The sequence below is a fragment of the Emydura macquarii genome, unplaced genomic scaffold, assembly GCF_026122565.2.
Source record: "Emydura macquarii macquarii isolate MOO-44397 ecotype Brisbane River unplaced genomic scaffold, CSIRO-AGI_Emac_v2 contig_3470, whole genome shotgun sequence".
Lineage (NCBI taxonomy): Eukaryota > Metazoa > Chordata > Testudines > Chelidae > Emydura > Emydura macquarii.
Window position 1 is genome coordinate 895465 of NW_027133607.1, and position 6510 is coordinate 901974.

The 6510-nt window shown below is 45.6% G+C and overlaps 1 protein-coding gene across 1 annotated transcript in view; it reads right to left on the minus strand.

Annotated features, from left to right (window-relative positions):
- PROSER2 (proline and serine rich 2) overlaps positions 1-3607 on the minus strand; it is a 36104-nt gene extending 32497 nt beyond the window's left edge. Inside the window, exon 1 of the mRNA XM_067534968.1 lies at positions 3485-3607. The gene's annotated coding sequence lies outside the window, so the exon portion shown is untranslated. The remainder of the gene's footprint in view (positions 1-3484) is intronic.
- Between the last annotated feature and the right edge of the window lie 2903 nt (positions 3608-6510).

Genomic DNA, 6510 nt, shown 5'->3' on the forward strand with positions numbered 1-6510 from the left:
TGTTACAGGTGTAACATCATTGGGGTTTAGGGTCCCATAACTTTGATCCCACTGTTGTACAGATCACAGGTGAACCTAACCCAGCTTTCCACTGTACTTAGGACAGCATGAGAATTTTTGTCCCCAAAGCCTATGCAGCTGTCTATAGCATCACCATGTTGCAGTCTAGCAACTGTGTAAATTGCAAGTCACCTGTTGCATGACCTCTTGTGAATGTTGCAACTGACAAGGGAGGGTGTAAGAAGAGATGTGCAGTGCAAAGAAGTAAGAATGCTTTGCCTCAAAAAGAGCTAAGGTAAATGGCAGCAGAGATGCAATAGGTTGACATGCAAAGGGTCATCAGACTGAGGCAACAGGCTGTACTAAGGATTTGTTCCTGTGTTTTGTGAGCTTTTCTGCCATAAGGGTCAACAGTGATTATCCGGCCATCACCGGTGTAGAGCTAAGCAAAATACAGCCTACCTGGGAATGTACTGCTGAAGCCAGCTGTAAACAAGAATTCCAATTTGTTAAATACATACTGATAAAAACAGAATAGTTTTTTGGTAGAATGTGATGTTGCAGCTGGCTTTTTAAGGCTCCATTCTATTGACATAAATTTATGTCCCTTTCATTAGAGGGACACAGTCATCTTGAAATTTAATCCATTAAAAAAGTTTCGGATAACTTCACCCACCCAGTATGCCACACTACCTGAGTTCCTGGTTAATATGTCTCTCTGCAGCACCCATATAAGCAAGAAGGGAAAACACAAGGACCATACAGGGAGAACAGTGAAACTGACTATTCAGATATACGAAGAATACCCCCTCTCCTACTCAAATCTCAGATGTTACTTGTAACGCTAGTCAGTACAGCATCTCAGCCCGGATTTAAAATTGTTGTACACTTAGTTGTGAAGAGCACAAATTAGATGCTTGCTTCTTTTATCTGGAAAGATCTATTCTATTAATGAAAAGTGATTGGCACCTAGTAGTGATTTCAGATTCATCTGTGTGTAATAAGTGATATTTTCACAAGTGTTTCACTACTACTTTAGCAAGTCTTACTGTTGTCTAAAATAGAACTAAATTGCTGTTTCTGTATAGTAGCATCCAACTGCAGTGCTGCATTAGCCAGGGATCTGTACAAGAACCTTAAAATACCTTTTATTAGCCTAAGCCAGAAAATGCACAAGCTTTTAAGACCAAGACTTATTCTGTTGTATGAGGTTTTGGACAGACAAAAAAAAAACCAAAAATAAAGAAACCCAAAACTTTCCTTCGGTTACCCTCCCTTACACAAAAATCTGTTCTGCACTTTTGGTACCTCACTGCTACTACTTCACAACTGGAAAAAACACAACCTAAAAGTGAAGAATTTGATCTTGGAAAAGTCACTTTATCTTTCTCTGCCTCCGTTTCCCTTCTCAGCGGTCTCATTTATTTAGACTGTAGGCTGTTAGTATGTGTACAGCACCTAGCACAATAAGGTCCTGATTTCAGCTCTGGCCTCTAGATGTGATACAAAGGATAAATAACATCAAGGGAACTGAGTGTTTGCAATGCACTTTTAAAAGGTTCGTCAGAAGCCAGCAGTTGCGGTTTCTACTATATTAAACCCAACCTCAAGTAAATGGCTTTTCAGCTTGCTCCTTTAGGACATGATATTAAAAGACACTAATCCTCCCTCAAGCCATACGGATTCCCACTAGAGTCAAGGGATACTTGTCACATATCAGTAACAGAGGCTTAGGGCCTGATTCTGCTCCTACTGAAGTCAATTGGGATTTTGCCACTGATTCAATGGTTTAAAAAAAAAAAAAAAAAAAAAAAAAAAAAAAAGGGTGAGGGGGGGAACAAGGAAATTAGGTCAATCTCTTCCCCCATATTGATCATGCCATATGAAAGCAACTTTATCTACCCTAAGGCAAATAGAACAATTGGGAAAAGCCTATGTGCAACATACCAGAAAAGGGTCTCTACTTCCCAACACCACCAGACTAGACTATAATCCTACCCATCCAAAAATTCTTTTCACTGCTATGTAATGTATTTTAACCATTTTTTAAAAACTCTGCCATGCATTGCTTCTGGCAGTACATGTGGGCTTGTCTACACTTATGGCACAGCTATAGCGCTTAGTGAAGATACTACTTATACTGATGGGAGAAACTTCTCTGGGTTGGTACTCCACCTCCCCAAGAGGCAGTAGCTAGGTCAATGGGAGAAGCCCTCCCATCAACAGCGGGCGCTGCCTACACCGGGAGTTAGGTTGGTATAACCACATTGCTCAGGGGTGTGGGTTTTCCACACTCCCTGAGTGACGTAGTTATACCGACAGAAGTTTGTAGCGTAGAGCAGGGCTCAGTAAAGCTTGTCACACATCTGGACTAAAAGAGAGAAACTGCTCTTAACACAGCTTTAGAATACCTGAGAAACATTCAAAGCCTCTGGGGATACCGCTTGGCTTTCCTCCTGCACACAAGCATCCTCTTCCACTTGCACCTCTGCCTGGTTGCATACCGCTCTGTCATCCCGCCACCCCTATGGCTAATGCTATTGCACTGAACCACATAGACCTGTTCTGAACAAGTTCAGGAGAGAGGGCGTTTAAAAACCCAGCAGCCATCTACAGCCTTGTCTGTACTAACCCTTTCAGCGTTGCTACTGCTGGTGGGTGGGAAAACTCTCAGGGTTTTGGTTTGTTTTTTAAAGCATAAAGGCTGTATCTAACAGCGGGTGAGAGCCTGGGGAAGCACTGCCATGATCTTTGGGCCACAGACCCATCGTTACACAAACCAAATACGGAGCTCATGAGCAGGTCGTCTTGGCAATGGGAGTTGCACCTCAATAGCCGCAATTTCTTACCTCCCCCACCCCGGCTCTTCAGTGGAGGGGAAACAAACACAGCACCACAAACCGAGTCCCCGACTAGACAGGAGAAGCCAGTGTTTGCAACTGGCCGGGGAGCCGCAGTCTAAGAGGTCCTGGTTAAATGATCTTGGGCTCGCTTCCTTGGGAAACCTCCGTGGGGTTGAGCGAAGGCGAAGCTCCCGGCGGTCTGAGATTCCTAGGCAGGGGTCAGGAGGGGAAGCGGAGGAGCTCTCCGCCCCGCACGGACAGGTCGGTGGGTCAACACAGCAACAAGTGGGGGTTAGTTTTCTGCCGTTATATATCCGGGAGGAGGCACAACGCTGCCCGGCCGGAGCATCGGTGAGTGTTAGGTACGATCAAGCCACCGGGTGCCATCTCTTCCCTACCCGGGCCCCTAAGGCATTGACCCCCGGCAGAGGAGGCGGTGGGGGGACGAGGACAAGATGCAGGGGAAGGAGAGGGAGGTTGGCAGCTGCGATGCAGGCGGAGATGGGGGAGCATCTGCGAGGCAGGGGCACAGGAAGGCTGAGGGATTCCCCCCCTCCCCGGGGACCTTGCTCGCTACAGGCAGCGCCGAGCACTCAGCTGGGACCTGTCAGCACCGCAGCCCGCCCAGCGCCCGCACTCACCTGGCCGAGCCTCGCAACCCGTGGGAGCGGCTGGTACCCGCCGGCCCAGTCAGTCCGTCCGTCCGTCCGCCGGCGCCGAGCAGGTGCTGTAGGCACCCGGCGCTGGGGAAGCTCCCCGGCTGTTGCTGCTGGGACTGACTCAGGGAGGCGGCCAGCCACCCAACTCATGCGCACTGCACCGGGCCACTCCCCGCCCGCCCTGCCTCCGCAGGCCTTTAAAGAGACAGTCCGCCCCGCCGGAGCCAGCAGGGGCCGCCCGGCCAGCCCCACATCCCCGCCCGGTTCCAGCGTACCGGTTCCAGGTCGCTCACAGGCCGCCCGCCCGGCCTTGCCGCTGGGCCGGAGGTGGGGCGTGGGGTCGGTGTGCGCAGAGCGCGCCGAGGGCTGGGATGCGGTGCCATGCACGGCTGGTTGCACGCACCAGCCCTCTGGGGCACGGGCGGTTTTGTTCCCGACCGCGAGCTGGCAGGGCTTTGTAAACCCATTCAAGCCCAGGTGGGTTTTCAGCCTGTGGCCCGGGGACCCCTGGGGGTCTGCAGAGGTTATGGCTAAGGTTTCCAAAGGGGGCACCGGCCCTTCTGTTTGAAATGGTCTAGGGGTCAGCAAACGAGGAAAGGTTGAAAACCAGCGTGTTAAAACATCCCGAACACATACATAAATAAATGGGGAGGGGGGAATGTGCGTAACAGCTTGCCATGCATGGGCGTGAGAGTTCGCCAGCTCTCATGGCACATCTTGGACTTACTGGCTTCAGTTTTCAGAGCAGTGATCATCAGCGGATCAAAAACGGTGCATGCAAACCCAGGGACTCCAAGCAGTTTACAAACCAAAAGGCAGGACCCAGCAAACGCTTAAGTATGTGCATAACTTTACTCTGGGGGATAGCCCCATTGACATAAAAAAAATACACAAACCCTTACAACAAGCCTGTGTGACCAAGGGAAGTAAGTATCTTTATTATATAAAGGGGGAAAACCAGAGATGCTAAGGCCCAGATCCTCAAAGGTAGGGAGGTGCCTAGCTCCCTAGGTCTAGATGACACTCTAGTTAAAAAGCCAATACATTGGCAATATTGCTAACCCCATGCATTTCAAAATCATGATCCAGGCCTCACAAAATCATGAGATTGGGTTAAAACTCTTGATAGTTTCAAAGCAATTGATACATTTGGGGTTCTTTTTATTGTCCTGGTTTTTAAATCCATTAGGGATCACTTCTTCAAGCTTTTCTCTGCAATCAATAGGGCTAGAAACATGGTTTTTTTCGATGAAAGCTAAGAGTCTCACATAATCACATGACTCCAGTAGCTGGGGCCTAAGGATACCAAATAGCGAGAGACTTGTGGTAAAAATCACTCTACTTGTGGAACTGCACTGGTGGAAAATTCTAAGGAAAGAAATAACACCACAAACTAGTGTCTGAAAACTAGTGTCAGAGCTGGGAGCCTTTTTTTCCAGACCTTTTCTTCTAGGGCTTATGTCTGAATGAGGAAAAGAAAGCTGTTCTGTCTCCCACACTTTATCTCCATTGTGTATTTTATTACACAGTGCCGCCTATGTATCCTCCAGCTCAGTGACAAATACAATTATCTGTTTGAAGATAATGTTACTGAAATACAGCTGAGAGCTTTTTCCAACTCTAAATGCTGGTGTTTGCCCAGTCTTGCCTTTTTTAAATGGTTTGTTGCAGTTCTTTACGTAGCCCTGATTTCTAGTACAGAAAGTGGAGTTGTTATTATTTATGACATGTATTATTTTAGCACTGAAAGATCAGGACTAGAACTGGATGTAGTTTTTAGGTTGAAACTTTTTTCTGCCAAAAAAGTAGATTTGGGTTGACCAGAACATGTTGTGAATTTGTGTTGGAATTTCCTGAATTGAATCAGTTGGGGGGGAAAAAAAAGAACAAAAATATCCAAAACAATCTAAGCTTTTTAAAATATATTTCAAAACAAAATGTTTTGATTTTTTTATTCAAAGCAACTTTTCAGTTTGAATTTTACCTCAGTTTTGGGGTGGTTGTTTTTTTTTTAAAAAAAAGGTTAAAAACTCAGACAAAGTGAAATGTTTCTGCTTCACCCAAAACTCTTGTTTTTTCCAACTTTTTAAGTTTGCAGGAAAAAAATGGTTTGGGTCGATCTAAAACATTTCCCCCCCCAGTTTGGTCAGTGAGCAGTTATTCACACAGCTCTAACTAGGACTCCATTGTGCTAGGCCCTGCACATCTATAGTAAGTACATGCAATCAAAATAAGAGTTTATAATCGTAGAACTCTTACAAACTTCAGTGGGACTCTAGGTGGATTCAGGGTTCTGCTCACATAGAGCATCTTGCACGATTGGGGCCTGAACTGTGATTTATCCAAGCAGCTTGTGTGTGCATGCGTGTGCATGTTAGTGCTCCACCTCCTGTCCCGTGCATACAAGCAACATAACAACCATTTCAAACGTAGCAATACCACTTTTGTTCAAATACCATGGTGATGTACATGATATAAGATCCTAAATTGGACAGAACACACACAGGATCTATTATAGAGTACCATATAAAGTTAACAAGAGTATTGTGATAATCCAACTATTGCAGAAGTATTTATTTATGACACATTTGTGGTCATGCCAGTCATCACATTAATGGCTTTATTTTTCAAATCACATGGTAGAGATTTCAAACCATTATCTAAACTGAACTTTATACTGTACTTATGGAAATCAGTATTCTCCACCCATACCCATGATGTATTTTTTTCTGTAGTGCTTCAAAAAGAAGCAAAAGGAGACTTGTGAAAAAGGGCTAACCTCGCATCAAATAAATGGGATAACTAAAATATATGATAGGGTGGGGTGCTATGCAATTTATATCACCAGTGTTTAGGAAGTCATGCGAGCGTCAACCACTCTTGAATAAGATGATCACCCAAATTTCTGGCTATAAAAACTACTATAGCGCCCTACCTCATAATGAGTTTAGAATTTTATATAGTAGGGGGAACAGTTTTAGTGGGATGAGCAAGACACTGGGATTCTG